This window comes from Nerophis lumbriciformis, linkage group LG39, assembly GCF_033978685.3.
Source record: "Nerophis lumbriciformis linkage group LG39, RoL_Nlum_v2.1, whole genome shotgun sequence".
Taxonomy (NCBI): domain Eukaryota; kingdom Metazoa; phylum Chordata; class Actinopteri; order Syngnathiformes; family Syngnathidae; genus Nerophis; species Nerophis lumbriciformis.
In genome coordinates, this window is record NC_084586.2 from 16146171 (window position 1) to 16163732 (window position 17562).

Below are 17562 nucleotides of genomic sequence, written 5' to 3' on the forward strand. Positions count from 1 at the left end.
AGACATACAGTAACAATGTTAGTCAAAGATCCTCTATATGACAGGATCCTTTTGCTGTTTTTTAAAGACCTACAGCAAAAATGTTAGTCAAAGATCCTCTAAATGACAGGATCCTTTTACTTTTTTTAAGGACCTACAGCAAAAATGTTAGTCAAAGATCCTCTATATGAAAGGATCCTTTTGCTGTTTTTAAAGACCTACAGCAACAAAGTTAGTCAAAGATCCTCTATATGACAGGATCCTTTTGCTGTTTTTAAAGACCTACAGCAACAAAGTTAGTCAAAGATCCTCTATATGACAGGATCCTTTTACTTTTTTTAAGGACCTACAGCAAAAATGTTAGTCAAAGATCCTCTATATGAAAGGATCCTTTTGCTGTTTTTAAAGACCTACAGCAACAAAGTTAGTCAAAGATCCTCTATATGACAGGATCCTTTTACTTTTTTTAAGGACCTACAGCAAAAATGTTAGTCAAAGATCCTCTATATGAAAGGATCCTTTTGCTGTTTTTAAAGACCTACAGCAAAAATGTTAGTCAAAGATCCTCTAAATGACAGGATCCTTTTACTTTTTTTAAGGACCTACAGCAAAAATGTTAGTCAAAGATCCTCTATATGACAGGATCCTTTTGCTGTTTTTAAAGACCTACAGCAACAAAGTTAGTCAAAGATCCTCTATATGACAGATCTCTCTGCTGTTTTAAGATCCTACAGCAAAAATGTTAGTCAAAGATCAGAGGAGAGGAGCCGCCGTCAATCATCTGACGGACCACGGGAAGCGTCGCCTTTCCTCCGCCTTTTATTTTGGCGGGGGTTGCGAAAGACTTTGGTCTCCGTCTCCTCACGCGCTCTCTCCCCGCCTTGCTTTAAATGTGCAGCCGCCATCATCAACACCCGCTATTTTTAGCCCCTCACACGCTAACCGACACCCTCGCCTCGCACGCGCAAAACATGGGCCGGGGGAGAGACGGAAGGAAGCGTTCCAGCGACCACGAAACACACGGTCGTCGTCAGCCGGTCAAAGGACTTGCAGCATCTTTAGCTCCGCCCCTTCAGGTACTTACCACAGAGGACACTAGATCATGATGACCCCCTGGCTCCATAAAGCCGACCCAGGTGGGACTCGAACCCACGATCTCCAGCTTCGGAGGCTGATGCCTTGTCCGCTAGGCCACTGGGCCTGCAGGTGCACACCAGCTGAGGCCGAGATTGAGGGTTTTACTTTCAATTTCAGTTTCACTTCGGCCGGATTTGCACAGCAGGTCAGTGCTAGTCCAGGAAATTGGTTTTAGAAAGTCACCATTATTTGATTTTTTTTGTTCAACACACTCTGACCTCAATGTGAAACTTATAGTCAAAGATCCTTTATATGATTATTTGTGTTTTTGTTCAATACACTCTGACGTCAACGTGAAACCTGTAGTCAAAGATCCTCTATATGACATGATCCCTTTTCTGTTTTTAATGACCTACAGCAAAAAGATCCTCTATATGACAGGATCATTTTTGCTGTTTAAAGGACCTCAAGCAACAATGTTAGTCAAAGATCCTCTATATGACAAGATCTCTTAGCTGTTTTTAAAGACCTACAGCAAAACTGTTCGTCAAAGATCCTCTATATGACAGGATCTCTTTGCTGTTTTAAGGACCTACAGCAAAACTGTTAGTTAAAGATCCTCTAAATGACAGGATATTGTTGTTTTTAAAGGCCTATAGCAAAATGTTAGTCAAAGATCCTCTATATCACAGGATCCCTCTGCTATTTTAAGGCTCTACAGCAAAAATGTTAGTCAAAGATCCTCTATATGACAGGATCATTTTAGTGTTTTTAAAGACCTACAGCAACAATGTTAGTCAAAGATCCTCTATATGACAGGATCCATCTGCTGTTTTAAGGCCCTACAGCAAAAATGTTAGTCAAAGATCCTCTATATGACAGGATTGTTTTGCTGTTTTTAAAGGCCTAGTCAAAGATCCTCTACATAACAGGATCCCTCCGCTGTTTTAAGGCCCTACAGCAAAAATGTTAGTCAAAGATCCTCTAAATGACAGGATTGTTTTGGTGTTTTTAAAGGCCTAGTCAAAGATCCTCTACATAACAGGATCCCTCTGCTGTTTTAAGGCCCTACAGCAAAAACGTTAGTCAAAGATCCTCTATATGACAGGATCCATCTGCTGTTTTAAGGCCCTACAGCAAAAATGTTAGTCAAAGATCTCTAAATGACAGGATCCATCTGCTGTTTTAAGGCCCTACAGCAAAAATGTTAGTCAAAGATCCTCTAAATGACAGGATCCATCTGCTGTTTTAAGGCCCTACAGCAAAAATATTAGTCAAAGATCCTCTAAATGACAGGATTGTTTTGCTGTTTTTAAAGGCCTAGTCAAAGATCCTCTACATAACAGGATCCCTCTGCTGTTTTAAGGCCCTACAGCAAAAACGTTAGTCAAAGATCCTCTATATGACAGGATCCATCTGCTGTTTTAAGGCCCTACAGCAAAAATGTTAGTCAAAGATCCTCTAAATGACAGGATCCATCTGCTGTTTTAAGGCCCTACAACAAAAATGTTAGTCAAAGATCCTCTAAATGACAGGATTGTTTTGCTGTTTTTAAAGGCCTAGTCAAAGATCCTCTACATAACAGGATCCCTCTGCTGTTTTAAGGCCCTACAGCAAAAATGTTAGTCAAAGGTCATCTATATGACAGGATCCTTTTACTGTTTTTGAAGACCTACAGCAACAATGTTAGTCAAAGATCCTCTATATAACAGGATCCATTTGCTGTTTTAAGGCCCTACAGCAAAAATGTTAGTCAAAGATCCTCTAAATGACAGGATTGTTTTGCTGTTTTTAAAGGCCTAGTGAAAGATCCTCTATATAACAGGATCCCTCTGTTGCTTTAAGGCACTACAGCAAAAATGTTAGTCAAAGATCCTCTATATGACAGGATCCATCTGTTGTTTTAAGGCCCTACAGCAAAAATGTTAGTCAAAGATCCTCTAAATGACAGGATCGTTTTGCTGTTTTTAAAGACCTAGTCAAAGATCCTCTACATAACAGGATCCCTCTGCTGTTTTAAGGCCCTAGAGCAAAAATGTTAGTCAAAGATCCTCTATATGACAGGATCCTTTTGCTGTTTTTAAAGACCTACAGCAACAATGTTAGTCAAAGATCCTCTATATGACAGGATCTCTTTGCTGTTTTAAGGACCTACAGCAAAACTGTTAGTCAAAGATCCTCTATATGACAGGATCCTTTTGCTGTTTTTAAAGACCTACAGCAACAATGTTAGTCAAAGATCCTCTATATGACACGATCCATCTGCAGTTTTAAGGCCCTACAGCAAAAATGTTTGTCAAAGATCCTCTAAATGACAGGATCGTTTTGCTGTTTTTAAAGGCCTAGTCAAAGATCCTCTACATAACAGGATCCCTCTGCTGTTTTAAGGCCCTACAGCAAAAATGTTAGTCAAAGATCCTCTATATGACAGGATCCATCTGTTGTTTTAAGGCCCTACAGCAAAAATGTTAGTCAAAGATCCTCTATATGACAGGATCCTTTTGCTCTTTTTAAAGACCTACAGCAACAATGTTAGTCAAAGATCCTCTATATGACAGGATCCCTCTGCTGTTTTAAGGCCCTACAGCAAAAATGTTAGTCAAAGATCCTCTAAATGACAGGATCGTTTTGCTGTTTTTAAAGGCCCAGTCAAAGATCCTCTACATAACAGGATCCCTCTGCTGTTTTAAGGCCCTAAAGCAAAAATGTTAGTCAAAGATCCTCTATAGGACAGAATCCTTTTGCTGTTTTAAAAGACCTACAGCAACAATGTTAGTCAAAGATCCTCTATATAACAGGATCCATCTGCTGTTTTAAGGCCCTACAGCAAAAATGTTAGTCAAAGATCCTCTAAATGACAGGATTGTTTTGCTGTTTTTAAAGGCTTAGTCAAAGATCCTCTACATTACAGGATCCTTCTGCTGTTTTAAGGCCCTAAAGCAAAAATGTTAGTCAAAGATCTTCTATATGACAGGATCCTTTTGCTGTTTTTAAAGACCTACAGCAACAATGTTAGTCAAAGATCCTCTATATGACACGATCCATCTGCTGTTTTAAGGCCCTACAGCAAAAATGTTAGTCAAAGATCCTCTAAATGACAGGATCGTTTTGCTGTTTTTAAAGGCCGAGTCAAAGATCCTCTACATAACAAGATCCCTCTGCTGTTTTAAGGCCCTAAAGCAAAAATGTTAGTCAAAGATCCTCTATATGACAGGATCCTTTTGCTGTTTTTAAAGACATACAGCAACAATGTTAGTCAAAGATCCTCTATATGACAGGATCTCTTTGCTGTTTTAAGGACCTACAGCAAAACTGTTAGTCAAAGATCCTCTATATGACAGGATCTCTTTGCTGTTTTTAAAGACCTACAGCAAAACTGTTAGTCAAAGATCCTCTTCAGACAGGATCTCTTTGTTGTTTTAAGGACCTACAGCAAAACTGTTAGTCAAAGATCCTCTAAATGACAGGATATTGTTGTTGTCCTTAAAGGCCTATAGCAAAAATGTTAGTCAAAGATCCTCTATATCACAGGATCCCTCTGCTATTTTAAGGTCCTACAGCAACAATGTTAGTCAAAGATCCTCTATATGACACGATCCATCCGCTGTTTTAAGGCCCTACAGCAAAAATGTTAGTCAAAGATCCTCTAAATGACAGGATCGTTTAGCTGTTTTTTAAAGGCCTAGTCAAAGATCCTCTACATAACAGGATCCCTCTGCTGTTTTAAGGCCCTAAAGCAAAAATGTTATTCAAAGATCCTCTATATGACACGATCCATCTGCTGTTTTAAGGCCCTACAGCAAAAATGTTAGTCAAAGATCCTCTAAATGACAGGATTGTTTTGCTGTTTTTAAAGGCCTAGTCAAAGATCCTCTACATAACAGGATCCCTCTGCTGTTTTAAGGCCCTACAGCAGCAATGTTAGTCAAAGATCCTCTATATGACAGGATCCATCTGCTGTTTTAAGGCCCTACAGCAAAAATGTTAGTCAAAGATCCTCTAAATGACAGGATCGTTTTGCTGTTTTTTAAAGGCCTAGTCAAAGATCCTCTACATAACAGGATCCCTCTGCTGTTTTAAGGCCCTAAGGCAAAAATGTTAGTCAAAGATCCTCTATATGACACGATCCATCTGCTGTTTTAAGGCCCTACAGCAAAAATGTTAGTCAAAGATCCTCTAAATGACAGGATCGTTTTGCTGTTTTTAAAGGCCTAGTCAAAGATCCTCTACATAACAGGATCCCTCTGCTGTTTTAAGGCCCTACAGCAAAAATGTTAGTCAAAGATCCTCTATATGACAGGATCCTTTTGCTGTTTTTAAAGACCTACAGCAACAATGTTAGTCAAAGATCCTCTATATGACAGGATCCATCTGCTGTTTTAAGGCCCTACAGCAAAAATGTTAGTCAAAGATCCTCTAAATGACAGGATTGTTTTGCTGTTTTTAAAGGCCTAGTCAAAGATCCTCTACATAACAGGATCCCTCTGCTGTTTTAAGGCCCTACAGCAAAAATGTTAGTCAAAGATCCTCTAAATGACAGGATTGTTTTGCTGTTTTTAAAGGCCTCGTCAAAGATCCTCTACATAACAGGATCCCTCTGCTGTTTTAAGGCCCTACAGCAAAAATGTTAGTCAAAGATCCTCTGTATGACAGGATCCATCTGCTGTTTTAAGGCCCTACAGCAAAAATGTTAGTCAAAGATCCTCTAAATGACAGGATTGTTTTGCTGTTTTTAAAGGCCTAGTCAAAGATCCTCTACATAACAGGATCCCTCTGCTGTTTTAAGGCCCTACAGCAAAAATGTTAGTCAAAGATCCTCTAAATGACAGGATTGTTTTGCTGTTTTTAAAGGCCTCGTCAAAGATCCTCTACATAACAGGATCCCTCTGCTGTTTTAAGGCCCTACAGCAAAAATGTTAGTCAAAGATCCTCTATATGACAGGATCCCTCTGCTGTTTTAAGGCCCTACAGCAAAAATGTTAGTCAAAGATCCTCTATATGACACGATCCATCTGCTGTTTTAAGGCCCTACAGCAAAAATGTTAGTCAAAGATCCTCTAAATGACAGGATCGTTTTGCTGTTTTTAAAGGCCTAGTCAAAGATCCTCTACATAACAGGATCCCTCTGCTGTTTTAAGGCCCTAAAACAAAAATGTTAGTCAAAGATCCTCTATATGACACGATCCATCTGCTGTTTTAAGGCCCTACAGCAAAAATGTTAGTCAAAGATCCTCTAAATGACAGGATCGTTTTGCTGTTTTTAAAGGCCTAGTCAAAGATCCTCTACATAACAGGATCCCTCTGCTGTTTTAAGGCCCTACAGCAAAAATGTTAGTCAAAGATCCTCTATATGACAGGATCCTTTTGCTGTTTTTAAAGACCTACAGCAACAATGTTAGTCAAAGATCCTCTATATGACAGGATCCATCTGCTGTTTTAAGGCCCTACAGCAAAAATGTTTGTCAAAGATCCTCTAAATGACAGGATTGTTTTGCTGTTTTTAAAGGCCTAGTCAAAGATCCTCTACATAACAGGATCCCTCTGCTGTTTTAAGGCCCTACAGCAAAAATGTTAGTCAAAGATCCTCTAAATGACAGGATTGTTTTGCTGTTTTTAAAGGCCTCGTCAAAGATCCTCTACATAACAGGATCCCTCTGCTGTTTTAAGGCCCTACAGCAAAAATGTTTGTCAAAGATCCTCTGTATGACAGGATCCATCTGCTGTTTTAAGGCCCTACAGCAAAAATGTTAGTCAAAGATCCTCTAAATGACAGGATTGTTTTGCTGTTTTTAAAGGCCTAGTCAAAGATCCTCTACATAACAGGATCCCTCTGCTGTTTTAAGGCCCTACAGCAAAAATGTTAGTCAAAGATCCTCTAAATGACAGGATTGTTTTGCTGTTTTTAAAGGCCTCGTCAAAGATCCTCTACATAACAGGATCCCTCTGCTGTTTTAAGGCCCTACAGCAAAAATGTTAGTCAAAGATCCTCTATATGACAGGATCCCTCTGCTGTTTTAAGGCCCTACAGCAAAAATGTTAGTCAAAGATCCTCTATATGACACGATCCATCTGCTGTTTTAAGGCCCTACAGCAAAAATGTTAGTCAAAGATCCTCTAAATGACAGGATCGTTTTGCTGTTTTTAAAGGCCTAGTCAAAGATCCTCTACATAACAGGATCCCTCTGCTGTTTTAAGGCCCTAAAACAAAAATGTTAGTCAAAGATCCTCTATATGACACGATCCATCTGCTGTTTTAAGGCCCTACAGCAAAAATGTTAGTCAAAGATCCTCTAAATGACAGGATCGTTTTGCTGTTTTTAAAGGCCTAGTCAAAGATCCTCTACATAACAGGATCCCTCTGCTGTTTTAAGGCCCTACAGCAAAAATGTTAGTCAAAGATCCTCTATATGACAGGATCCTTTTGCTGTTTTTAAAGACCTACAGCAACAATGTTAGTCAAAGATCCTCTATATGACAGGATCCATCTGCTGTTTTAAGGCCCTACAGCAAAAATGTTTGTCAAAGATCCTCTAAATGACAGGATTGTTTTGCTGTTTTTAAAGGCCTAGTCAAAGATCCTCTACATAACAGGATCCCTCTGCTGTTTTAAGGCCCTACAGCAAAAATGTTAGTCAAAGATCCTCTAAATGACAGGATTGTTTTGCTGTTTTTAAAGGCCTCGTCAAAGATCCTCTACATAACAGGATCCCTCTGCTGTTTTAAGGCCCTACAGCAAAAATGTTTGTCAAAGATCCTCTGTATGACAGGATCCATCTGCTGTTTTAAGGCCCTACAGCAAAAATGTTAGTCAAAGATCCTCTAAATGACAGGATTGTTTTGCTGTTTTTAAAGGCCTAGTCAAAGATCCTCTACATAACAGGATCCCTCTGCTGTTTTAAGGCCCTACAGCAAAAATGTTAGTCAAAGATCCTCTAAATGACAGGATTGTTTTGCTGTTTTTAAAGGCCTCGTCAAAGATCCTCTACATAACAGGATCCCTCTGCTGTTTTAAGGCCCTACAGCAAAAATGTTAGTCAAAGATCCTCTATATGACAGGATCCATCTGCTGTTTTAAGGCCCTACAGCAAAAATGTTAGTCAAAGATCCTCTAAATGACAGGATTGTTTTGCTGTTTTTAAAGGCCTAGTCAAAGATCCTCTACATAACAGGATCCCTCTGCTGTTTTAAGGCCCTACAGCAAAAATGTTAGTCAAAGATCCTCTATATGACACGATCCATCTGCTGTTTTAAGGCCCTACAGCAAAAATGTTAGTCAAAGATCCTCTAAATGACAGGATCGTTTTGCTGTTTTTAAAGGCCTAGTCAAAGATCCTCTGCATAACAGGATCCCTCTGCTGTTTTAAGGCCCTACAGCAAAAATGTTAGTCAAAGATCCTCTAAATGACAGGATTGTTTTGCTGTTTTTAAAGGCCTCGTCAAAGATCCTCTACATAACAGGATCCCTCTGCTGTTTTAAGGCCCTACAGCAAAAATGTTAGTCAAAGATCCTCTATATGACAGGATCCATCTGCTGTTTTAAGGCCCTACAGCAAAAATGTTAGTCAAAGATCCTCTAAATGACAGGATTGTTTTGCTGTTTTTAAAGGCCTAGTCAAAGATCCTCTACATAACAGGATCCCTCTGCTGTTTTAAGGCCCTACAGCAAAAATGTTAGTCAAAGATCCTCTATATGACACGATCCATCTGCTGTTTTAAGGCCCTACAGCAAAAATGTTAGTCAAAGATCCTCTAAATGACAGGATTGTTTTGCTGTTTTTAAAAGCCTAGTGAAATATCCTCTACATAACAGGATCCCTCTGTTGCTTTAAGGCACTACAGCAAAAATGTTAGTTAAAGATCCTCTATATGACAGGATCCATCTGCTGTTTTAAGGCCCTACAGCAAAAATGTTAGTCAAAGATCCTCTAAATGACAGGATTGTTTTGCTGTTTTTAAAAGCCTAGTGAAATATCCTCTACATAACAGGATCCCTCTGTTGCTTTAAGGCACTACAGCAAAAATGTTAGTCAAAGATCCTCTATATGACAGGATCCATCTGTTGCTTTAAGGCCCTACAGCAAAAACGTTAGTCAAAGATCCTCTATATGACAGGATCCTTTTGCTGTTTTTAAAGACCTACAGCAACGATGTTAGTCAAAGATCCTCTAAATGACAGGATCGTTTTGCTGTTTTTAAAGGCCTAGTCAAAGATCCTCTACATTACAGGATCCCTTTGCTGTTTTAAGGCCCTACAGCAAAAATGCTAGTCAAAGATCCTCCAAATGACAGGATCCTTTTGCTGTTTTTAAAGACCTACAGCAACAATGTTAGTCAAAGATCCTCTATATGACAGGATCCATCTGCTATTTTAAGGCCTTACAGTAAAACTGTTAGTCAAAGATCCTCTAAGTCCTCTAAGTCAGTGGTCCCCAACCACCGGGCCGTGGCCCCGGTACCGGTCCGTGGACCGATTGGTACCGGGCCGCACAAGAAAAAAAAAAAATAAAAAAAAATGGTATTATTTTTTTAATTAAATCAACATAAAAAACACAATATATACATTATAGATCAATATAGATCAATACAGTCTGCAGAGATACAGTCCGAAAGCACACATGATTGTATTTCTTTATGACAAAAAATAAAAAAATACTAACAAAAATGTTAGTCAAAGATCCTTTATATGACAGGGTATATTTGCTGTTTTTATGGACCTACAACAAAAATGTTAGTCAAAGATCCTCTATATGACAGGATATATTTGCTGTTTTTATGGACTTACAGCAAAAATGTTAGTCAAAGATCCTCTATATGAAAACGATCTACTTGCTGTTTTTAAGGACCTAAAGTAAAATGTCAGTCGAAGATCCTCTATTTGACATGATCCCTTTTATCCGGCTTGTAAGCTGTGTATCTTAGCCTGAGTTGGTGTTTTTTACTCAACCTTGTTGTTATTGACAACTCATATTCTCTTTCATTATTTTACAAATCAATACAAATGAATGGGTCTTAGAAAAAGGAGCAGAGTGAGAGACAAACTAGTCTCTGCACTTCCACTCCTTTCCCTCCAGTTAGCACACCTTCCTCCTTAGACGTCTAACTTGTGTGTTGCATTCAATTAAGAGTCCTCAGCAGCACCCATCAGGACCTTTAATTAGACCCTCCAGGAGGCCTTAAACTCCCGACTCCAACTTTTCCTGCAGTTTTTTTTGGCACTCAAATGCAACACTTTCTGACAACCTTTTTGCACTGGAGACAAAAGTGCGCTCAAAGATGGACTTTTGTAATCCCTAATGGATCTCACACATCCTGCCGCGTGGAGGCTTTTGTCCCCGTCAGTCGAGCAGGTGGGTCGGGCGACGACGCCGACGCGCTCGTAAAAGCGCTCAATGGCGGTTGATTATCAATACTGGCGGCGACGCAAACGGTGCGGCTGCTGCACCGCCGCCGCCCGGGGCGCCTATTTATAGTTGGCGTCCCTCGGCGGGGAACAACAAAGACGGAAAGGGGAGGAAGACAAAAGATGGGAGGGAGGGGAGGAAGTCCTTTGACACGTGTGTGAAGGAGCGAGCAGGAAATGAGTAGTGTGTGTGTGAGTGTGTGTGTGTGTGTGTGTGTGGTGCATTCAGGTGCATCATTGCCCAAACATGCATCGGCCACAATATAAGGCACATCTCATATCATGTTTTTTTTTTCAATTTAATGAATTATTTTTTTTTTTTAATTTTTTATTATTCTTTATTAATTTATTTTATTTGTATTTATTTATTGTCTGTTTTATTGTATTTTAAAAAAATATTTTTTTGCCACGTTGAAGCCAAATATTAGAAATACGGCAGGTTTTTTTTTTGTCAACTGGCAGATCAACACAAAAAATCCACTTCACTGATGCCAACACAACTTTGTCAAACAATACGTGGGTGGCGTAGGGAAGGATCTCGCGTGAGAGGAAGAGGGGGAATTTAATCATTCCTCCCCCAAATTTGTCACATTTCATGTGTCAGGTATGTGTTCGTGTGTGTGGTGCATTGAGTTGCGGAGTACACCATTGCCCAAACATGCATCGGCCACAATATTAGGCACATCTCAAATGATGGTTTTTTTTTCAATTTAATGAATTATTTTTATTTTTTATTATTCTTTATTAATTTATTTTATTTTTATTAATTTATTGTCTGTTTTATTGTATTTTTAAAAATATTTTTTTGCCACGTTGAAGCCAAATATTAGAAATACGGCAGGTTTTTTTTTTGTCAACTGGCAGATCAACACAAAAAATCCACTTCACTGATGCCAACACAACTTTGTCAAACAATACGTGGGTGGCGTAGGGAAGGATCTCGCGTGAGAGGAAGAGGGGGAATTTAATCATTCCTCCCCCAAATTTGTCACGTTTCATGTGTCAGGTATGTGTTCGTGTGTGTGGTGCATTGGGGTGCGGAGTACACCATTGCCCAAACATGCATCGGCCACAATATTAGGCACATCTCAAATGATGTTTTTTTTTTTCAATTTAATGAATTATTTTTATTTTTTATTATTCTTTATTAATTTATTTTATTTTTTATTAATTTATTGTCTGTTTTATTGTATTTAAAAAATTTTTTTTTGCCACGTTGAAGCCAAATATTAGAAATGCGGCAGGTTTTTTTTTGTCAACTGGCAGATCATCACAAAAAATCCACTTCACTGATGCCAACACAACTTTGTCAAACAATACGTGGGTGGCGTAGGGAAGGATCTCACGTGAGAGGAAGAGGGGGAATTTAATCATTCCTCCCCCAAATTTGTCACGTTTCATGTGTCAGGTATGTGTTCGTATGTGTGGTGCATTGGGGTGCGGAGTACACCATTGCCCAAACATGCATCGGCCACAATATTAGGCACATCTCAAATGATGTTTTTTTTTTTCAATTTAATGAATTATTTTTATTTTTTATTATTTTTTTATTAATTTATTTTATTTTTATTAATTCAGTCTGTTTTATTGTATTTTTTTAAATATTTTTTGCCACGTTGAAGCCAAATATTAGAAATGCGGCAGGTTTCTTTTTGTCAACTGGCAGATCAACACAAAAAATCCACTTCACTGATGCCAACACAACTTTGTCAAACAATATGTGGGTGGCGTAGGGAAGGATCTCGCGTGAGAGGAAGAGGGGGAATTTAATAATTCCTCCCCCAAATTTGTCACGTTTCATGTGTCAGGTATGTGTTCGTGTGTGTGGTGCATTGGGGTGCGGAGTACACCATTGCCCAAACATGCATCGGCCACAATATTAGGCACATCTCAAATGATCTTTTTTTTTTTCAATTTAATGAATTATTTTTATTTTTTATAATTCTTTATTAATTTATTTTATTTTTATTAATTTATTGTCTGTTTTATTGTATTTTTTAAAATATTTTTTTGCCACGTTGAAGCCAAATATTAGAAATACGGCAGTTTTTTTTTTTTTGTCAACTGGCAGATCAACACAAAAAATCCACTTCACTGATGCCAACACAACTTTGTCAAACAATACGTGGGTGGCGTAGGGAAGGATCTCGCGTGAGAGGAAGAGGGGGAATTTAATCATTCCTCCCCCAAATTTGTCACGTTTCATGTGTCAGGTATGTGTTCGTGTGTGTGGTGCATTGAGTTGCGGAGTACACCATTGCCCAAACATGCATCGGCCACAATATTAGGCACATCTCAAATTATGTTTTTTTTTTTCAATTTAATGAATTATTTTTATTTTTTATTATTCTTTATTAATGTATTTTATTTTTATTAATTTATTGTCTGTTTTATTGTATTTAAAAATATATATTTTTTTGCCACGTTGAAGCCAAATATTAGAAATACGGCAGGTTTTTTTTTTGTCAACTGGCAGATCAACACAAAAAATCCACTTCACTGATGCCAACACAACTTTGTCAAACAATACGTGGGTGGCGTAGGGAAGGATCTCGCGTGAGAGGAAGAGGGGGAATTTAATCATTCCTCCCCCAAATTTGTCACGTTTCATGTGTCAGGTATGTGTTCGTGTGTGTGGTGCATTGAGTTGCGGAGTACACCATTGCCCAAACATGCATCGGCCACAATATTAGGCACATCTCAAATGATGTTTTTTTTTTTTTCAATTTAATGAATTTTTAATTATTCTTTATTAATTTATTTTATTTTTATTAATTTATTGTCTGTTTTATTGTATTTTTTTAAATATTTTTTTGCCACGTTGAAGCCAAATATTAGAAATGCGGCAGGTTTTTTTTTGTCAACTGGCAGATCAACACAAAAAATCCACTTCACCGATGCCAACACAACTTTGTCAAACAATACGTGGGTGGCGTAGGGAAGGATCTCGCATGAGAGGAAGAGGGGAATTTAATCATTCCTCCCCCAAATTTGTCACGTTTTATGTGTCAGGTATGTGTTCGTGTGTGTGGTGCATTGAGTTGCGGAGTACACCATTGCCCAAACATGCATCGGCCACAATATTAGGCACATCTCAAATGATGTTTTTTTTTTCAATTTAATGAATTATTTTTATTTTTTATTATTCTTTATTAATTTATTTTATTTTTATTAATTTATTGTCTGTTTTATTGTATTTAAAAAAAATATTTTTTTGCCACGTTGAAGCCAAATATTAGAAATACGGCAGGTTTTTTTTTTGTCAACTGGCAGATCAACACAAAAAATCCACTTCACTGATGCCAACACAACTTTGTCAAACAATACGTGGGCGGCGGAGGGAAGGATCTCGCGTGAGAGGAAGAGGGGGAATTTAATCATTCCTCCCCCAAATTTGTCACGTTTCATGTGTCAGGTATCTGTTCGTGTGTGTGGTGCATTGAGTTGCGGAGTACACCATTGCCCAAACATGCATCGGCCACAATATTAGGCACATCTCAAATGATGTTTTTTTTTTTCAATTTAATGAATTATTTTTATTTTTTATTATTCTTTATTAATTTATTTTATTTTTATTAATTTATTGTCTGTTTTATTGTATTTTTAAAAATATTTTTTTGCCACGTTGAAGCCAAATATTAGAAATACGGCAGGTTTTTTTTTTGTCAACTGGCAGATCAACACAAAAAATCCACTTCACTGATGCCAACACAACTTTGTCAAACAATACGTGGGCGGCGGAGGGAAGGATCTCGCGTGAGAGGAAGAAGGGGAATTGAATCATTCCTCCCCCAAATTTGTCACGTTTCATGTGTCAGGTATGTGTTCGTGTGTGTGGTGCATTGGGGTGCGGAGTACACCATTGCCCAAACATGCATCGGCCACAATATTAGGCACATCTCAAATGATGTTTTTTTTTTTCAATTTAATGAATTATTTTTATTTTTTATTATTCTTTATTAATTTAATTTATTTTTATTAATTTATTGTCTGTTTTATTGTATTTTAAAAAATATTTTTTTGCCACGTTGAAGCCAAATATTAGAAATACGGCAGGTTTTTTTTTTGTCAACTGGCAGATCAACACAAAAAATCCACTTCACTGATGCCAACACAACTTTGTCAAACAATACGTGGGTGGCGTAGGGAAGGATCTCGCGTGAGAGGAAGAGGGGAAATTTAATAATTCCTCCCCCAAATTTGTCACGTTTCATTTGTCAGGTATGTGTTCGTGTGTGTGGTGCATTGAGTTGCGGAGTACACCATTGCCCAAACATGCATCGGCCACAATATTAGGCACATCTCAAATGATGTGTTTTTTTTTTCAATTTAATGAATTATTTTTATTTTTTATTATTCTTTATTAATTTATTTTATTTTTATTAATTTATTGTCTGTTTTATTGTATTTTTAAAAATATTTTTTTGCCACGTTGAAGCCAAATATTAGAAATACGGCAGGTTTTTTTTTTGTCAACTGGCAGATCAACACAAAAAATCCACTTCACTGATGCCAACACAACTTTGTCAAACAATATGTGGGTGGCGTAGGGAAGGATCTCGCGTGAGAGGAAGAGGGGGAATTTAATCATTCCTCCCCCAAATTTGTCACTTTTCATGTGTCAGGTATGTGTTCGTGTGTGTGGTGCATTGGGGTGCGGAGTACACCATTGCCCAAACATGCATCGGCCACAATATTAGGCACATCTCAAATGATGTTTTTTTTTTTCAATTTAATGAATTATTTTTATTTTTTATTATTCTTTATTAATTTATTTTATTTTTATTAATTTATTGTCTGTTTTATTGTATTTTCTTTAATATTTTGTTGCCACGTTGAAGCCAAATATTAGAAATGCGGCAGGGTTTTTTTTTGTCAACTGGCAGATCAACACAAAAAATCCACTTCACCGATGCCAACACAACTTTATCAAACAATACGTGGGTGGCGTAGGGAAGGATCTCGCGTGAGAGGAAGAGGGGAATTTAATCATTCCTCCCCCAAATTTGTCACGTTTTATGTGTCAGGTATGTGTTCGTGTGTGTGGTGCATTGAGTTGCGGAGTACACCATTGCCCAAACATGCATCAGCCACAATATTAGGCACATCTCAAATGATGTTTTTTTTTTTTCAATTTAATGAATTATTTTTATTTTTTATTATTCTTTATTAATTTATTTTATTTTTATGAATTTATTGTCTGTTTTATTGTATTTTTTTAAATATTTTTTTGCCACGTTGAAGCCAAATATTAGAAATGCGGCAGGTTTTTTTTTTTGTCAACTGGCAGATCAACACAAAAAATCCACTCCACCGATGCCAACACAACTTTGTCAAACAATACGTGGGTGGCGTAGGGAAGGATCTCGCGTGAGAGGAAGAGGGGAATTTAATCATTCCTCCCCCAAATTTGTCACGTTTTATGTGTCAGGTATGTGTTCGTGTGTGTGGTGCATTGAGTTGCGGAGTACACCATTGCCCAAACATGCATCGGCCACAATATTAGGCACATCTCAAATGATGTTTTTTTTTTCAATTTAATGAATTATTTTTATTTTTTATTATTCTTTATTAATTTATTTTATTTTTATTAATTTATTGTCTGTTTTATTGTATTTAAAAAAATATTTTTTTGCCACGTTGAAGCCAAATATTAGAAATACGGCAGGTTTTTTTTTTGTCAACTGGCAGATCAACACAAAAAATCCACTTCACTGATGCCAACACAACTTTGTCAAACAATACGTGGGTGGCGTAGGGAAGGATCTCGCGTGAGAGGAAGAGGGGGAATTTAATCATTCCTCCCCCAAATTTGTCACGTTTCATGTGTCAGGTATGTGTTCGTGTGTGTGGTGCATTGGGGTGCGGAGTACACCATTGCCCAAACATGCATCGGCCACAATATTAGGCACATCTCAAATGATGTTTTTTTTTTTCAATTTAATGAATTATTTTTATTTTTTATTATTCGTTATTAATTTATTTTATTTTAATTAATTTATTGTCTGTTTTATTGTATTTTTAAAAATATTTTTTTGCCACGTTGAAGCCAAATATTAGAAATACGGCAGGTTCTTTTTTTGTCAACTGGCAGATCAACACAAAAAATCCACTTCACTGATGCCAACACAACTTTGTCAAACAATATGTGGGTGGCGTAGGGAAGGATCTCGCGTGAGAGGAAGAGGGGGAATTTAATCATTCCTCCCCCAAATTTGTCACGTTTCATGTGTCAGGTATGTGTTCGTGTGTGTGGTGCATTGAGTTGCGGAGTACACCATTGCCCAAACATGCATCGGCCACAATATTAGGCACATCTCATATCATGTTTTTTTTTTTCAATTCAATGAATTATTTTCGTTATTTTTTTATTTTTTATCATTCTTTATTAATTTATTTTATTTTAATTAATTTATTGTCTGTTTTATTGTATTTTTTAAAATATTTTTTTGCCACGTTGAAGCCAAATATTAGAAATACGGCAGGTTTTTTTTTTGTCAACTGGCAGATCAACACAAAAAATCCACTTCACTGATGCCAACACAACTTTGTCAAACAATACGTGGGTGGCGTAGGGAAGGATCTCGCGTGAGAGGAAGAGGGGGAATTTAATCATTCCTCCCCCAAATTTGTCACGTTTCATGTGTCAGGTATGTGTTCGTGTGTGTGGTGCATTGAGGTGCGGAGTACAAACATGCATCGGCCACAATATTAGGCACATCTCATATCATGTTTTTTTTTTTCAATTTAATGAATTATTTTTATTTTTATTTTTTATTATTCTTTATACATTTATTGTATTTTTATGAATTTATTGTCTATTTTAATGTATTTTAAAAATATATTTCTTGCCACGTTGAAGCCAAATGCGGCAGGTTTTTTTTTGTCAACTGGCAGATCAACACAGAAAATCCACTTCACTGATGCCAACACAACTTTGTCAAACAATACGTGGGTGGCGAAGGAAAAGCACACGCAATAGGGAAGGATCTCGCGTGAGAGGAAGAGGGGGAACTTAATCATTGTATAATGCAGTCTACTGAAAATGATGGAAAGCGGCACTCTACATAGCAATTGACTCTACAAAGTTGGAATTGCCGCGCAAC

The 17562-nt window shown here is 37.6% G+C and overlaps 1 protein-coding gene and 1 non-coding gene across 2 annotated transcripts in view; one reads left to right on the top strand and one right to left on the bottom strand.

Moving 5' to 3' along the window:
* LOC133577669 (glutamate receptor ionotropic, NMDA 2C-like) overlaps window positions 1–17562 on the top strand; it is a 193280-nt gene that overhangs the window by 45489 nt on the left and 130229 nt on the right. The window lies entirely within an intron of this gene.
* trnar-ccg (transfer RNA arginine (anticodon CCG)) lies at window positions 1108–1180 on the bottom strand. Its single transcript has one exon. It is a non-coding gene; the product is annotated as a tRNA-Arg (tRNA).